We start from the raw sequence: 18,820 nt of genomic DNA on the forward strand, positions 1-18,820 counted from the left end.
TTGTTGCAAAGAGCCCTCGTCACCATTTACTGAGCTGCTGTCTCACCGGCCCTCATAACAGAGGCCCAGAGAGGTCAAGCCACGCATCTGCAGTCACACAGCTAAAAACCTGACTGACTCCAGAGCCTGTGCTCCATCACTTAGCCGTCCTGCCTCTCCCATGGCGTTTACACGTGTCTGATGGTACTCATCCTTTTGAGGCACAGCCCCCTTAAAGGGAAACCCACATCCTGTTTCTGGTCATGCCTCGCAGATAGAATTTTTGATAATGAGGCATCAGGAGCTAATCTCTGACGTAAGGCTCTGCCTCCTCTTTCCTTCCTCTCTCCTCGGGCCCTGTTGGAGAGTCCCCAGCAGCCCCCGACCTGCACATGGCCATGGCCTGCCTGTGGCTTTTGCAGCTTTTTCACACCTCGTGGCTTGGAGCTTCACTTTCTTCTTCTGTTAAATAGGAGGAAGCCTAGAGCTCACTTCATCAGGTTCTTTGGAAATTAGATGAGCTGATGCGTGCCTGGCACTGAGCTGTTGGGGACCTGGGAGGAGTCAGGGGACATGAGTGTGACCCCTGGTTCTGTCACTGACCAATGAGCAGCCTGAGGCTCTCTGCCACCCTGAGCCTCAGTTTCCTCATCTGCGTGGTGGGGGTGGTGGCCCTGCCCCATCTTCCATTTACCAGAAGCCGGTCCAAGGCCGAGACTGATATTACTGTGGTTCGTGGTCATCTTTGCTGCTCAGCTTCGTTGACCCACTGAAAGAGGCCATCTAGAAAACTCACACCAAGACTCCTGTGTTCCCGAGGGAGCTAAGAATCCTAATGTGACTGAGCCAAGGGGCCCCTGTGGTCCTCTGTAAAGTGGGCACAAGGACTGTCTCTGCCTCACTGCAATGTGATGAGACTTCAGTGAGTTGATGTGTGTAAGTTTCCCAGAGGAATTTATTCCACAGAAACTTCCCTCTTACAGGTGTGCAAAGGGAAGCAAGCAAGGAGGTTCACCACAGCGGGATCCTGAATGAAGATAAAGGGAAATTTCCATATCCTATCGGCAGGTGACTGCGGTGGCAGTGCGCAGGGGGTCCCAGTGCTCCTCCATGCCTGGTATTCAGCCCTGAGAACCCCTCCCAAATGCACCAGAATTGGTCTGAGTGACCAGTGGCAGAGTGGTCAGCTGTCATGGCATGTCACTTCTGAGATGAAGTTCTAAAGGATTGCAGCTTCCGTCTTGGGTTCTCTCATTATTCACTCTGGGGGAAGCAGCTGTCATATCATGGGGATACCTGGACCACCTATGGAGAGGCCCATGAAACTGAAGTCTCCAGCCACAAGAACCAAGGCCTGTAAAAACTCACAGGAGTGAGCCTGGAAGCCGATTCTCCAGCCTTTTCAGAAGACGGTAGGTAGCTCCAGCTGACAGCTTGACTGTACCTCATAAGAGATCCAGAACCAGAACCACCCAGCTGGGCCGCTGCCGGATTCCTGACCCTCCGAATCTCTGAGATAATAAGTTTGTTGTTCTAAACTACTGAGCTTCGGGGTAAATAACGAGTCCAGGGCCCCGTGAAAGGCACTTGGCATACACGTGTGATGGAATGCCAGGACAGTGTTAAAAGGCATGAGGTGGATCCCTGTGTCTAAACATGGAAAGATATCTAAGGTATGCTGCTAAGCGAAAGGAAATTGTGCAGGCCAATATGTATTGTGTGCTGCTTTTTGCGTAAAAACATGCTGGCATTGCAGAACGACAACATCAAAAAAATCTGGAAGAATACATTCAAGCTATTAATAGTTTTTTCTCGCAGAAACAGGAAGGGAGCCCAGGGGACCCTCACTCACTTCTCTGATGTCTGAACTTTCCATGATGTATCTGTCTTAATTTGGTAAACTGGTAGAAAAATACAATAATTGTTAAAAGACTTGCCCCAAATGAGCCTGATAGAAAAGCATAATGAATTGACTTCAAACACTGATAACTCTTGAAATCTCAGGGTTTAATTGATCAAGTGGGAATTTCTCAGTCTTGTAAAGGTCAATCAGCCACAGGGAGGAATGGATGGTGGGAAGGGCTTTGCTCCACGGAGCCACTGGGGGTCTGACTGCCTGAGGCTCTACTATTGTCACACACGGCTTCTCAGGTGGCCCTGAGCATAGATTTCCAGCTGGCAGATGGGAGAAATTAGAGGGTAGAGAATGAAGAGAAAGATTTTTATGGGTCAGGTCTGGAGATGAGGCTCGGTCACTTCTGCCCACATCCCGTTTGGCCAGAATGCAGTCACCCTCTAGCTGTGGCTCCTCCTCAGTGACCTCAGGACCTTCTACCCCTTGGGCCCCAGGTTGACCATCCACTTTCATTTTATTCTCCCATCCAAGAGCCTCAGCCACGGGAATATTAGCCCCAGACCCTCCTGCTGCCCGCAGCTGCTGCTGCCACCCAGAGGAAGGAAGTGTTGATGTGGCACATTCTAGAAGCATTAACTCTCTGCTGAGGGAGGCCCAGCCTGTCCGGTGTGGCCTGTCAGGAACACAGCCTTTTGACCTGGTGCCCTCTCCTGCTTCCCTTCCCAGGGGCAGGGCCCAGCACCTAGGGTGGGGCTGTTTGAGAACAAACCCAAGGTCATGGAGTCCCAGCAATTGTTTGTAGACTGCCATGTGCATCCGCGTGTATCTGCGAGCTAACAGCGCCAAGGTCAAGGAGCATTATGGCTGCTGTCCCCACGCCCTGCCTATGCACCAGGCGCTGAGGGCCTGCCCTGGAGGAGTGCGGGGCCTTCCCAGCCACTCTCTGAGGCTCAGAGAGGTAACATCACTCAGTCAAGGGCACACCGCTCCTAAGGGGTGAGGCTAAGAAAGAGTGCACATGGCTCTGCCTGACTCCTTAATCCTTACTCCACGCCATTCGTTCATTCATTAGGTAATTGTCTATTCACCCCCTACTGTGTGCCAGGCTCCTTGATAAGGACAGAGTAGCAAACAAAACCCCAAGCTGACCAAGTCCTTTCTCTCATAAAGTTTTTGTTCAGGGGTGGTGGGAGACAGAGAATAATAATAGTGACGATAATAATAATAATAATAACAGCAAACATATATTCAGGGCACTTACAATGTGTCAGGCATAGGCCAGCCACTTTATATATACTTGGCGTTCTCTCAACAATCTTATGACGCAGTGTATTATTATTGTTCGTCACAGATGAAGAGGCTGAAGCCAGGAGAGGTGACATAACCTGTTCGAGGGCAGAGCCAGAATGTGGCAGAGGCAAGATTCGAACCAGAGCCCAGGGCTCTTAACCTCCACATTCAACTACCTGACTAACAACAAAACAGCAAAACACACACAAATAAAGAAATGAGATAATTTCAGCTAGTGAGCAATGCTACGAGGAAACTAGAGTAGAAAGATACGGTCGAGAGTGCCAGGGGACACAGCGGGTAGGGCGATGGCTGTTTAGGATCAGTCTGTCCCAGCTGGTGACATTGGAACTGAGGCCTGAATCGTAAGGAGGCAGCAGCCATGGAATGATGTGGGGAGAGACATACCAGGCAGGGAACATGGCATGCCCTGAGACATGCATGGGCAGGGACGAGGTAGACCTGTGTGACCAGGAGCCTAAAAAATGAGAGGAGAGACATGGAAAGTGAGCTCAGAGAGAGGTGGGGGCACCCAAGGGCCTCGAAGCCACGGTAAGGATTTTGGATTCTACCTGAAGAGCAGTGAGACACTGTTAGAGGATTGAGGCGGGGGAATGATGTTTTTCAAACTGTGGTTCCTGAGGATTTTCAATTTTTGAGTTTTTAGTTTGATAATTTAGTCAAACTGCCAGCCTCCATACTGGACCAGTGGAGGCTAGAGCCTGGCCTGTCTTAGCATTTCTGCCTGTGTCTGAGCCAAGTAGGAGTATGCCAAGGGCTCTAGTCCCAAAGAGAGACCAACAGAGAGGAGAGGGGAACCGTACGAATTACCTACTGCTGGGTAACACGTTACCCCACAATTCAGCAGCTGACAACACACAGTTACTATCCCACGGTTTCTGTGGGGCAGTAACCTTCAGCCCAAGGTCTCTCACAAAACTGCAGTTAAGGTATCGACAGGGGTTGGAGTCCAGTCTCAAGGCTTAAATGGCAGAGGCTTTGCTTCCAAACTCATAAACCTGCTTGTTGGCAGCATTCAATTCCTCCTGGCCCATTGGATCGAGGGACTCAGTTCCTCAATGGCTATTGTCCAGAGGCCTCTCTCAGTCCCTTGTCACATAGGCTTCTCCACTGAAATGTCACAACATGGCAGGTGGCTTCATCAGAGCCAGCAGGTAAGAAAGCAAGAGAGGGCAAGCAAGATAGAAAACAGAGTCTTTTTGTGACCTAATCTTAGAAGTGACATCCCATCACTTTTTTTTAATTTATTTTTTTACTTATAGTTGACATACAATATCATATTAGTTTCAGGTGTACAACATAGTGATTAGACATTTATATACCTTACAAAGGGCTCACCCCAGTAAGTCTAGTACCATTCTGACACCATATGTAGTTATTATCATATTATTGACTATATTCCTTTTTCTACACTTAACATCCCTGTGACTGTGTTTGTAACTGGCAGTTTGTACTTCTTAATCCCTTCGCCTTCTCTTGCCATCCCTCACCCCCTCCCATCTGGCAACCATCAGTTTGAATCTGGTTTGTTTGGTTCGTTAGTTTATTTTGGTTTTTAGATTCCACATATAAGTGAGATCATATGATATTTGTCTTTGTCTGACTTATTTCACTTTACATAATATACCCTCTAGGTCCATCCATGTGTTTGCCAATGGAGAGATTTCTTTCTTTTTAACGGCTGAGTCATATTCCATTGTGTAGATGTACCACATCTTCATCTACTCGTCTAGCGATGGACACCAATCCTCTATTGACGAACACCTAGACTGCTTCCATATCTTGGCTACTGTAAATACTGTTGCGATAAACATAAGGGTGCATATATCTTTTTAAATTAGTGTTTTCGTTTTTTTTTTCAGATAAATACTCAGAAGCAAAATTGCCAGGTCACGTGGTAGTTTTATTTTTAATTTTTTGAAGAACCTCCATACTATTTTTCACAGTGGCTGCCCCAGTTTACAATCCCACCAGCAGTGTGTGAGGGTTCCATCACTTTTTTCTTAATAAACTAGATGTTAGATTTACAGGAAAATTGCAAAGATAACACAGAGTTTCTATAGACGCCTCACCCAGTTTTCCTACAGTCATCATCTTAGCTTACCATGGAACATTTGTCAGGAGACACCAACTATGGTACATTATTATTACCCAAACCCCAACCTTTATTCGGATTTCACTCATTTCTACACTAATGTCCTTGTCCTGTTCCAGGATCTAGTCCAGGACACCACATTACATTCTGTCATCGCTCTTTGATTTTTTTTCTGGTCTGTGACAGTTTCTCAGTCTTTCCCCGCTTTGTATAACCTTCAGTTTTGAGGAGTACCGGCCAAGGATTCTGTAGAACATTCCTGAATTTGGGTTTGTCTCTGTTTTTCTCATGATTCTGTTGGGGTTATGGATTTGAGGGTAGGGTACGACAGAAGTGGGTGAAGTGCCCTCCTTGTTACCTCATATTAAGGAGTGCATGATACACAGGTGACATCACTTATGAAATTAACCTGCTCTTGGTGAAGATGGTGTCTGACAGGTTTCTCCTCCGTAAGGTTATGATTTTTTCTTTTTCCATACTCTATTCATTAGAAGTGAGTCAGTAGGTCAAGCCCATACTTAAAGGGTATAAAATTAAACTCCAGCTCCCTGGAGGAATATGGTAAAATTATTTAGAATTCTTCTGTCAGCATGATTTGTCCTCAATCTCCTATTTATTTATTTATTTATTTATTTATTTATTTATTTATTCAATCATGTACTTAGATCAATATGGATTATGTATATTTTTAATACTTTGAGTTGTAATCTAATACTACGTTGTTATTCATTTTGTTGCTCAAATTGCTCTGGCTTTGGCCACTGGGCACTCTTTCAGGTGTCTTCTGTGTCCCTTTGACATTCCCCTGTCCTTTCGCTTTTTGAGCATTTCCTTGCTTTCTGGCGCTACAAGATGCCCCAGGCTCATCTGATATTTTCCCTGTCTTTGCCTTAGCATCAGTCATTTCTCAAAGGAGCCCCGATGACCTTTATTGGAGAATGATATTTAGAAACCAGAATCTGAGTGCTGGATTCTTAGCAGCCTCTTGCTGCTATGGTGTCATGTAGGCCCTCTCAGCCACCCCATGACTTACCCTGTATCTATTCATTAAGAGCTGGTCACACCGGGCAGGGGTCACACAGAGGCACGAGTACCAGGGGGTGGGATCACTGAGAGCCACTTTAAAGGCTGCTCGCCGCAATGACATAAACCAAAAGGGGCAATTGTGAGGGTCGGGACCACCACTCACCCACATCGGCAGGGGACAGGGGGGGACACAATGCCGCCGTGAACAAGAATGAGAAAGTCCTTTCCCTGCCAATGGGCAACGATCTCTAGAATCCTCTGCGGCAGAGACACAGATGTGGCATCAGACTATTCTGTTTTCTTGTTTAAATGAGAGAGAAAACAGAATATATATTTGCATTTGCATAAACTGCCTCTGGAAAGACACTCAAGAAACTCACAACGTGGAATTCTCTGGGAGAAGGGTGGGAACTGTATCTATAACTCTCTATATAATTTAAAAAATCTTCGGAACACTGTGAAAGTATTATTTGTTCCAAAATAAATTAAAAATTTAAAAAGGTGCCGCTGCGGCAAGCGAAGGACAAAAATCTGATGATTTCCCTGTGGTTCAGAAAAAGAAATATAGTAGGCAAGCTAGGGCCCCCCGGGAAACACACTGGCTGAACTCATCGTGGGGGGAGGGGCAACCTCATTCCCACAAAACATCATTGTCTGTCACATTCAGTTTGCGCTGTAGTTTGAACGCTGTCATTCTTGTAGTTTGGTTTGTGCTTAATTCGTAGCTGTGTGGTGCAGTATGGCCTGACTGCGTGGGTCCAAATCCGGGCTCCGCCCCTTCCCAGCGGGGGGGCCGTGGGAAAACGACTCGCTTCTCTGAGCCTCAGTTTCCTCTTCTGTAAAATGAGAATGATAGTAGTGCCTGCCTCATAGGTGGTAGTAAGGATTCGGTGAGTTACGACAGGTTAGGTGCACGGAGCAGGGGCGCAATCAAGGGGAGTTAGTGTGATTATCAAGTTCACAGATATTTAGGGAACAGAATAATTGAAATAAGTTACGTCACCTCTGGGGCGCTGAGAGATTTTTCCCTTTTAAATGGGTGTTTGTGTTATTCAGGCTGGAGGAATGTTGGGCCCCCACGTGCATGTGGCCTATATGCCTAGCCCAGCGCCGTTCACACATGGGCTAGCACCATCTGCCCTCTCGCCTTCCTTCCCTCCTGCGACCCAAACTGAGATGTGAGCTCTGCAAGGCAGGGAGGGGCTGCTCCTTCTGGCATCTCTGCTGCCCAGTCTGGTGTCTGGCACAACAAACGTCCAGTAAACGTTTGGTGAATAAATGATGCAAGTAGGAATGAATGAATGGAAAATCCGGCAGTGTACACGTGATCATGTTACCGATCCTCCCCTCTGGTGATCATGGAAGGCTTCCAGGAGGAAGTGGGGTGGGAGTTGTGGTAGGAGGGGTGTTCTAGGCAGAGGGGACAGCGTATACAGAGGTTCAGAGATCAAGCAACATTTTATTCTTTTGGGGAACTGAAAGCAGGTTAATCTGGGTGGAGTCAGGGTGAGGGCAGAGGTGGAGAGGGAGGGGAGGGTGGGCAGGTGAGTAGTGCCCAGAACACTCACCATCGGGAGGAGGTCGGACTTTGCCCTGAGCAGGAGAGGAGACAGGGCCTGGGGTGGGACATCAGAGACTAGACAGAAACAAAGGAACCCCCAGCTGAGTTGGTGTCCCCTGGGCTGGCTTTGGGCAAGTGCTTCTTCCTTCTGGGTCTCAGTTCTTTCATCTGTGAAATGGGCACCAGGTTCTCAGGACGGGGGACCTAGAGTGGACCACAGCATGCACTTCGTAGCCTGCTGGTGGGCTAGGAGCGTCTGGCATTACGTATTACGTTCTTAAAATGTTTCTAACTTTCAGCTCAGCAGTTCTTTTTCTTAGAACTAATCCTGAGATAATAATTATAAACTTGGGAAAAGATTTGGTCCAGAGGATGTTCATTAGGATGTGGTCTGCAATGGCGGAATAGTAGGAAACAGCCTAAGTGTCCAGTATCAGGGGAATGAAGCTGTGCTACTGAAAGTTATGCTGAAAATTTTTATCTAATGACACGCAAAGCTCTTCACAGTACATTTAAAGATTCTTTAATGCAAAAAGAATATATCTCACTTTTAAAATATTCAAACCCTAAAGAGAGGTACAAAGTAAAAACTGAAAAGTCGCCCACCACCTACTCTTTTACCCCTGAGAGTTAATCACTATTAGCAGTTCGTTAAATCATCTCTCAGACTTACATCAATGCATGTACAAACACATAAACATATATACACATACATATGTATATTATGCAATATATACGTGGTATCTTATTAAGAACATGAATAGTTTCTTAATAAAATATCATCTAATTACATATATTGTGCCACATTGTTACTTTAATGGTCCTCAGTGCATCTTGCCTCCCAGCATCCATGCCCCTCTCAGGTTGAATTTGGATCTGGCCATGTGACTTGCCTTGGCCAAAGGGACATTAGCAAGCATGATGCAAGCAGGGGCTCGAAAAGGGTTTGCCCGTTAAGGCTTGTCCTCTTAAAATTCCCACTCTTGGGATCCAGCCACCATGCTGTAAGGAAGCTCCAGTGTAGGATGCTTAGAGGCCATGTGGAGGGAGGCCCTGGAGGATGACAGGTCACCTTGGGAGTTCTAGCCCAGCCAAGCTCCCAGTTGAATAAAACTGCATGAGTTTGGGGGTGGTTTGTTCCTCAGTAATAGATATTAGAAACACAGATTGTTCTGCAACTTTTTAAAAACCTTAATACACTCATGTGTCATGAACATCCTCCCACGTCAGCTCACACCAACCAGTTTATGCTTTGCAATGACTGCACAGTTTTTCATGGGATCAATAAAGCATAATTTACTTATCTGTCTCCTAACGATGAACCTTAGGTGGCCTCCAATTCTTTGTCGTGATAAACAGTGTGAACATCATTGTCTACTGACATTAGAGTATATTTAGAATAAATTCCCAGAAGCAAAACTGCTGGGTCAAAGGGTACACATGCCAAAAGTTTTCTCAGATATTGCCAAATCACTCTCCAAAACTGTCTTACCAATCTGCTTTCCCCCTGCAGCGGTGAGGAGGGGGCGGCCAGGCTCCCAGCCCTTGTCCACACCTGATGTGACTCAGTTTGAACAGACACTTAAATAGCACCATCAGCCAAAGTGAGCATGTGAGAATGTTACAGAGGTAGCCAGGGTGGGGTGAGGGCCCAGACTGTGATCTGCTGTGGCTGCAGGGAGCGGGGTCTGGGCCCCAGGCCACCCCCCTCCTCCCGGGTTCCTTCCTCTTCCTCCTGGGCAGCTGCGCTCAGCACATCCTCTTTCAGTGCTGCCCTTGAAGGCGCTTTCCAAGCAGACCTGCCTCACAGCCGGCCCGAGTTCCTCTGGCCTTGACCCCGACTCACAGGGACCCTCTGGCTCTTCTGGGCCCCGGCCCCAGGCCCAGGCCCCATCTCCTGCAAAGAGAGGAGCCTCCCAGGTTCACCTCGTGACTTCGGACAAATCTCTGATCTTCCTTCAGCCCATAGCTACTTTTTAAAAAATGTGGGTGATAACAATATTAATCTGGGGGCTCCGTTTATTCCTTAGTGAACAGTTCATCTCTGTCTGTCTATCTATCTATCTATCTATCTATCTATCTATCTATCTATCTATCTATCTATTTATCTATCATCATCTATTTATCTATCTAATCTATCTGTCTATCTATCTATCTATCTATCTATCTATCTATCTATCTATCTATCTATCTATCTATCTATTTCTTCAGCAAACATCCTGAAGAGGCATCCTGGCCTCTTGGCCCCACGGTCTAGTGGGAGGCAGAGACTGATCAGGTAACCACAGAGATATGTATTTTTATGTACTTATATATAGAGATATGTCATCTGAAATCAATATAAGTACACATGAACCTGATTTAGCTAAAAGGTGGAACAGCTAGATGTCCATTGAATTGACACCTGAAGGTAGAGACAGGGTAACTGCATTGCAGGTGGGTGGAATGAATGGCTTGTGCAAAGGCCCTGAGGTGGGAGTGGCACGTCACATTCCTTTTGGGACTGAAGGAAACCGAATGCAGAAAGTGAAGGGGAGAGAGGTCTGAGATGAGGCCCGAGGGGTTGGCAGGACCACACCATGCAGGGCCTTGTGGGCCACAGTGTTGGCCTTTAAACTAAGAGCACTGAGTAGTCATCGACAGGATGGTAAGCCGATTAGTTGAGATAACGTCATGTAAAGTCCTCAGGCCACAGTTAGCGCTCAATAAGTGTTGCTATGAATGAATGAACGAATGAATGAATTTAACTTTCTTTACACGCTAGAAATTGGGCTGGAGAATCCCCTTTGGTCCCCAAAAGGCTCTGGTGAGTCTGGGCCAGCTGTGTTCCATGATTGGGAAGAACCCCAGAAAAAGACCCAATGTTTTCAGAAAACGCAGTCCGAAACCAGAGAGCATTGGTAACTTGCCCCAGGGTCACCGGGGAGGCAATGCTGGGACTTGAACCTTGTTCTCTGACCCAAGCCCTGTGCTCTTTCATCCCATCCCTGTGGTAGCGGCAACTTCTTATTATCACCCTGCCCTGCTTGAAACTCTCAGTGGCCGCCCACTGCCTCTGGGATGCCCCCGCCACCTGGCGTGGTTATCTCTCCTTGTCCCTCGGCCCGCGTGGTTATCTCTCCTTGTCCCTCAGCCCGAACCCACACCGAAGCGAGGAATACTGTTCAGTATTGCCCATTCCCACCTGCCGGGGGGCCTATCTGTCCTTCTCCATTAGTTTCCTTTGATGCTATAACAAATTACCACAATCTTAGTAGCTTAAAATAACACGGATTTGTTGTCTTACAGTTCTAGAGGTTAGAAGTCCAAAATGGGTCTCACCGGGCTAAATCGATGGTCGGCAGGCCTGCATTCCTTCTGGAGGCTCTAAGGCTTTTCTAGCTTCTAGCAGCTCCCTGCATTCCTTGGTTCATGGGCCCTACCTCCATCTTCAAAGTCAACAACGTAGAGCTGAGTCTTTCGCATGCTGCCATCGCTGTTTTTTCTCCCTTTTTCGTATTGAAAGGCCCTTGTGATTACATCAGGCCCACTCAGCAATCCAGAATCATCTCTCTATTTTAAGGTCAGCTGATTAGCAACCTTAATTCTCTCTGCCATGTCACCTACCATATTCACACTAATCCCAGTATTAGCATGTAGACACCTCCGGGGGGCCATTTTTCTGTTGATCACATCTCCTCTCCCTCCCCTCCCTGGGGACTAGCGTTCCTCACCATCCTCATCAGGCAGATGTGAGCCCAGGAGTAAGCATTTACATGTCCAGAGAGAAAATGAAGCTCCTCGTGCAACACACCTCTGAGGAATGTTTCTAAGTTTGAAAAGGGCTTTCATATACTTGGGGATTAGTATTATTTGTTCTGCTCCGCATCTGAGAAAACCTTAATTAAAAGGTCAAGTGGCTGGTCCAAGGTCACGGGGCAGGAGGGAATATTGCTGGGCTCAGCCCTAGGCCTGACCCCCAGCTCTTCCCCTCCTTCCCTAATCCCTCCTGAATAGCTGTCTCAATGGTTTTCCAAGGCCACTCTAGGGGACCCCTGTGGCCGATTTGCCCTATTTCTGGCTTTTGGCCAAAAGTCATGGGGTCATACTTAAAAGACTTCCTCAAACCCTGTAAGTCATCACTCTGGAGGTTTCTGCCTGAATTAAAAGCAAGGACAGTTTCTGACACAATGCCAGTAGGCTTTAATGGGTGCGAGTTTCTAGGGGAGCTTTTCACGGATGTGTTTGGAAAGCATTAAAAATCTGCGTCCCTTTTACCTGTGGATGCCACAGGAAGGAGAGAGACAAATATGCAGAAATGCGCGTACTAGGTTGTGTATCACAGTATTACGTAGAACAGCAAAATATCAAAGCCAACCAGGACTTCCATCAATAGGATCTTGATGAAATAGAAGGATGGATCCCATGTTGTAGTACTGAACAGTCATTAAAAATGACGCAGCTTCCCATTTGGTGATGTACAAAGATGGCCTTGGATAAGCACACGAAAAGATGTTCCACTCCATAGTCACTAGGGAAACACAAAATAAAGCCACGATGAGATACCATTACACACCTATTAGAATAGAGAAAATTTAAAAGACTGACCATAACAAATGTGGGCAAAGATGTAGAGTCACTGGAAATCACATATATTGCTTGCTGGTGGGAGTGTAAAATGGTATAACCATCTTAGAAAATGGCTTGGTCATTTCTTAAAAAGTTAAACATACACTTAACCATATGATTCAGCCATTTCACTACGAGGTATTTACTCAAGAGAAATAATAGCATAGGTTCATACAAAACCTTGTACATAAATGTTTATAGCAGCTTCTTTGTAATAGCCTCAAACTGGAAACAACTCAAATGCCCATCAGCAGGTGAATGCATAAACCAACTGTGGTATATTCACTCAATGGAATCTACTCAGCAATAAAAAGAAATGAATTACCAATTCATACTGCATAGATGAATCTCAAAATAATTATGCTAAGTAAAAGAAACCAAAATGAGTGCATACTATGTGACTTCATTTATATAGAATTCTAGAAATGCAAACTAATCTATAGTGACAAAAAGCGGGATCAGTGGTTCCTGAAGAGAGCTGGGGGGTGGGGAGTGTGTGTGTGTGTGTGTGTGTGTGTGTGTGTGTCTGTGTGTGTGTCTGTGTGTGTGTCTGTGTGTGTGTGTTGCTGGGGTGGTGGCAGCAGGAAGGATTACAAAGTGGCACAAAGAAACTTTCCAGGGTATGGATATGTTTGCCATCTTGAATGTGGTGATGGGCTCATGGATGTATACATATATGAAAACATACTGTATACTTTACATATGTACAATTTATTGAATGTCAATTATATGTCAATAAAGTTATTTTTTAGAAAAGATGCCCTCTTGATACATTGCTAAATTATTTTTTAAAAGGAGGTTCTAATGATACTAGTCTGACTTCTGGGGGCGGGAAAAGGCATTTGCATGTGTGTATTTTTTAGGTGACGGGATCGGAGGCAAAGTAGACTTTTTCCTTTAAACTTTTCTGTTTATGTAATGCTTTTTAACAACTGCACATCTGCATTTATAGTCATAATAAATAAAACGATTTCCATTTTGTAAGAGGAAAACTAAACAAGCACCCTAAGAGGGCCTTACTTCCCTCCTCCCTGCCCATCCTCTTCAGCCGGAGGCGGGAGGTGGTCCCCAAGCACAGTGGCCCCCAGGGCAGTGACGAAAGCAGCCCTGCAGATGCTTCCCGGAAAGCCTGGGGGTCAGCCTGGGCTAGATCAGTAAATCACCCACGGAAGGGGCCCCAGCATTTCCTCTGCAGAGGTGGGGCCAGGGAGGCGGGGGAATGTGTGCAGGGTCTGAGTGAGTAAGGGACACCCAATCGTGCTTGGCTATAAGGGAGTGGGGAATTTAGAAAGAGGAGGTGTGCAGCCCAGCTCCCAAGGGACTGAAACAAGGACCTGGAAGAAGTTTAGTGCCTGAGTTCTTAGGGCCAAGAGCTACCTGCTTTATTCTCTGCTTCTTTGGGCGTGTGGCTACTCATGGCAGGCAGCGCATGTGGCTACTCATGGCAGGCAGCGCATGTGCCAATGAAGACTAGTTCTGAGCCAGATTTCCAGGATAGAATCTGATTGGCCCATCTTGGGTCACATGGCACCCAGTCAGCCAATAGGGTAGGGTCAAATATAGTAGGATGCCTTCTAAGGAGTTCCGAAGGGGCTGTCAGAGAAGGGGCAGGAGTGGGCTGGACCTTTCCCTAAGATGTGTACACTATACTCTGCAAGCAGAGCAAATCTGACTGTGTGGTTTAGCCCACAGATGGCATGAAGCCTCCTTGTGTGCCAGCTGTCCTGAGGGTGCCCAAGCTCTAGCAAGCCAGCCTGGTCCAATCCCCCTCCCATGGAGTGGTTTCCCACCCAGGTCTGTGCCATAGCAGGTCCCTGGTGACAGCTGCTCAGACACCTGCCCCAGGGCAGCAGAGCTCTGCCCCAATAAGGATAACGAAAGCCCTGTGAGGAATCTGAACCAGGTTATGGGAGAGAAGGTCAGGCACTGTCAGTAGGAGCAGAATGGGAAGATGCACACCGAACAGAGCAGAGGACTCAGAATAATGGTGATTCTGAGGGGCTTTTTGTCACCATCACCGATGTTCCAGTACCGTGCCTGAAACACTGAGACAACAATCTCCACAACAGGTCACAATAGAAAGGCACGCTTTTTATAATAAAAAGACAGGCTAAGCTATTTCCATGCAGAAGGATGCTGAGTAGGCAGACATCAATGCCTGCTACAGATGGAATGTTGGAGAACCTTGTCTAATCACTAGCATTTAATGCTAACGGTAGCAGTGATCCAGCACCTTCTACAGGCCAGGCACCCATCCAAGCACCTCATCTATCCACTCCTGTAGCGCTCCTAACAACTCCAAGAGGTAGGTACTATTGTCTCCATTTTCCAGATGGGAAAATAAGGCACAAAGAGGCTCAGTAACTTGCCCTAGTTCTCAGAGGCAGGATTCAAATCTGGGCGGTCTGGCCCTGACGTCATGCTTGTAACCACTGTCCTCTCAGCACTGGCACGTGCCTGACGGTGTTCCAGGCCCTGGGACGCAGACCAAGACACATATCCCAATTCGTGGGCCTCACTGCCTGGTGGGAAGAGAGCCAGCCATAAATAGCAATGACCCACATCTTGAGCTGCCACTGTTGTTTCAAGTGCTGTGAGCTTGGTACTCTAAGATTATCTAGAAGGGGACCATCTTTGCCTGGGGGGGGTTAAGAAGGGCTTCCCTGCAGAAGTGACACTGGTTGCTGGGGTCTACAGGTGGCAAGGAGTGGGCCAGGAAAAGCAGTGAGGGCAGAGTGTGAGGGGAGAGGTGCAGGTGAGAGGGATCGGCATGTATTGCACGCCCCAGATGAGGTAAGTGCCTTTATGAAGGTCACCCCAAGCAACAGAGATAGGACATGATGCCCTGGCCTCCACTGGCAATCACAGCTGAATACCGGCAGCTCTCTGAGGTGGCAGCAGGACAAACCCATGGACGCAGAAGATGTTTGCTACCAAGTGGCCAAAAGGATACTTAATCATTTCAATGCCGGGTTTGTGGGAGTCATGATGATTCAGGGAAAAAGCCGCTTGCCGGATTCTGGAAGGGAATTCAGTCGGCCCAGCTACCCATGCGTAGAGATGCTAATCAGAGGCCAGCCTGGCCACTACTCACCTTGAAAGTGGGGCCTAGCGGTTTGCACAGACTGGCACTGGCCTCTCTCCAAGGGCTTATTTGGATATTGAGTTTAAAAGCAAATGCTGGGGTTTTGAGAAGTGCTTTGGCCCCGGCCATCTATGGCTATTCTTGACAATTACAGTTAACTTCTGGATCCCAAGGGCAGCAGCAAGTCTATCACCGCAAGAGGCTGCTCTTGAGGGTGAGGCATCGCTCAGCAGGGTAAGACAACAGTTGGGGCTCATACCCACCAGTGAGGACAGGGGAACTGCCGCTCTCTAAGCAAAACCGGTTTTGCCTTCTTGAAAGGAATGTTAAAAATGTTCTTTGACCTGTGGCCCAGAGGTTCTACTTCTGCAAATTACCCCCCAGAGACCGTCCTATCAGCACCCAGGGGACATTTACATGGGTGCTCACTGAAGAGTGGCTTGAAGTTAAAAATCGCAAACACCCCAAACATATCCTGATAGAACTGGCTCAATCCAGTGTGGATGTCCCCACCACCGACAATTGTGCAGCCCTTGAAGAGAGTGTTCCAGCAAGGAGCAGCCTCTGAGACTCCCTGTTAGGTAACACAAAACAAAATGAAAGCGACAGAACTGTATTATTCCGTTAAAAAAAAAATACTATTACCGCAAGCTCTGAATAAATTAATCTGAGCACCTATACGCCATACTGTTCATAGAGGTTATATCTGGGGAGCTGCATCACGGGGACTTTCATTTATTAAACTTTCACTTTTTGTCGTATCAAATTGTGCAATGCTTAACATTTTAAACGAGGAACATGTGTTCCTTTTGCTTTGAGATCTGTCTTTTTTAACGTAAGCATTGACTGCTATACGCTTCCCATAAATTTGGATGTGTTGTGGTTTTGTTTTCATTGGTTCTCCGGATTTTTTCTAATTTGTGATTTCTTCTTTGACCCATCGATTGCTTAAGAGTGTGCTATTTGGTTTTCCACATACTTGTGACTTTTCCAGCTTTCCTTCTGCTAATTGATTCCTAGTTTCACTCCACCGTGGAGCGTGTGCTGTCTTCGAACTCAGAGATGCAATGATTAGGGGAGAAGGAGAATGTCCCCAAAGCACTCAGTGATTAAGCGCTCAGGCTCGAGATCCAGGCTCCAGATTTGAAGTCAGCTCCATCATCAATCAATCACCCATGTGACCTCTCTGTACCTAGGTTTCCTCACCTGTGAGAAGCAATCCCTCATGGGATTGTTGTGAAGATTAAAAGACTTTGCATACAGAAAACCTTAGACAGAGCCGGGGGGGGCACATGATAAGCATTCAGCGAAGTGTCAGCTGTGACCACGGTGAGGAGGAGGAGCAGGCAATGGTGGCAACAGCACAGTCTGGGGACGTCTCCACTGAGCCAGCGTGAACCACTCACAGGTGGTTTGCATTTGAAGAGCTCTTAGGAGCATAGTGCTTACTTAGCCTGGCACATGGACCCCAAGGGCAAGGTCAACACATAAGCTGTTGTTTAGAGGGTGACAGCATCAAGACCTTCTTTAAAGCCAACGGCCTTGCAGAATGGTCTACACCACTCTGCCTTGGACCGACCGCATCAGTGGTGTTGATTTCTAAACTCCTTACCCTGCTCCCCTCTCCCTCCTTCCCCGCCCCAACAAAATCTCACTGAGGTCAGGACCCTTGTCTGATCGTTCTCACTTGTGTCCCCAGTGCTTACAACAGCACTTGGATCACAGTGGGCATTCGGTTTTTGTTTTCATCAAACAGGTACTATTCTAACACTTTATAAACATCTACTCATTCACTACATTTAACATCCCTGGAAAATAGGTAATATATTCCCATTTTAGAGATCAGGAAACCAAGGCACAGAGAGGTTATATAACTTGTCCAAAGCCACACAGCCAAGAAGTGGCAGAGTCAGAGTTCAAACGCCGAGTCGTGTTTGTTGAAGGAATAAAGGAAGGAAAGGTGGGGTGCAGGGTCTAGGGTCTCTAGATCTGAGATGCAGAAGCTGAGAGCAGGGCCCTTAGCAAGCATCGTCCTCCACCCTCACTCCCCGGTGGTTCCATTAGCGGGAAGTGAGGACTGAGGACTGGGAGGGTGGGACCCCAGGACCAAACACGACATTAAAATTCAGGGCCCCCCAGCTTGCAGCTCCATGATCCTGAGCAGTCAGGGGTTTGGGATTGTTGATGGAAGAAATGTCCAAATCCGTAGAAAATCTTTATAAGAGTTTGAGCGAAACTGACAACAGTTGCCAGAAGCAAGATCTCAAATGCTCTGGGGAATGAGTTTTGCAGTTTCTTTTCTGCGTTTGGAATTAAGGAGGGAACACAAAACTGAAGAAGGAGGATTAAATAAAGGTGAGAGAAAGCAAGGTGGGGGGATTGGGTTACAGGATAGTTAATAGACTTTATGCTCTCTTGAGAGCGAGCAGTTACGACTTCCCAGGGGTCTGAGAAAAAAAGCGTTTCGAAGGTATGTTAACCTGAAAGCACAAGACAATGGCCAGGGCTTGCTTAAGGCAAAGATAAACCTTTTACTAAAAAGTTATATGCCTTGGGAGTGACTATCCACCATGCCTGCCCACTTAGGAATTCATGATCAGATTTACAGAACCCCTTTTTCATCCATGGGATGCATCAGAAAGCCCCAAGTGTTAAATTCTCTGTGGTCACCGGAAAAAGGTCTACAATGAGTTGAGTAGAAACAACAGGTTATAACACACGGTATGATTTTAATAGCCAACATTTAATGAGTGCTTCCCTAGTGCCGGATAATTTACAAAGCCCTCTGTATATATTACTACCTCGTCGAATTCTCAAAAGAATCTCATGATGTAAACATGGCCACTAAACCCATTTTATCGCTGTCAAAACTGAGGCTCAGAGACTCCAAGTAACTGGTTCTAGGTCACAGAGCTCAAAGGTGAAGGAGGCTAAGACTCACACCCTGGTCTAATCGCCCATCCCGGCTGCTCCCCGTGTCCACTACTGTCCCCCCAGTGCCTCACCACTGATGATTTTCACAATTTAAAAATAATAGCTGTTGCTGACAGTAACACCAGGGGCTAAGCCAGAGCTGAAGGTCTGTCTGCGTGCCGGTACCTGGGAAACAGGGAGGTGAACTGGGAACACCTCTCCTTGGTAAACACAGCCCTGATCACTGGGTGAAAGTTATCAGACTCTTGCCCAGTTACGTAAGCTCTGAGTCCACCTGCTGACTCCTGGCCCTGGCCTGCTGGGTGTGTGTCGCAGGGAGGGCGTGTCTGAGAAGATCTGAGAGGTCTCCTAGCACCCAGTCGGGAT

The sequence above is a fragment of the Pteropus vampyrus genome, unplaced genomic scaffold (genome assembly GCF_000151845.1).
Source record: "Pteropus vampyrus isolate Shadow unplaced genomic scaffold, Pvam_2.0 Scaffold95, whole genome shotgun sequence".
Classification (NCBI taxonomy): domain Eukaryota; kingdom Metazoa; phylum Chordata; class Mammalia; order Chiroptera; family Pteropodidae; genus Pteropus; species Pteropus vampyrus.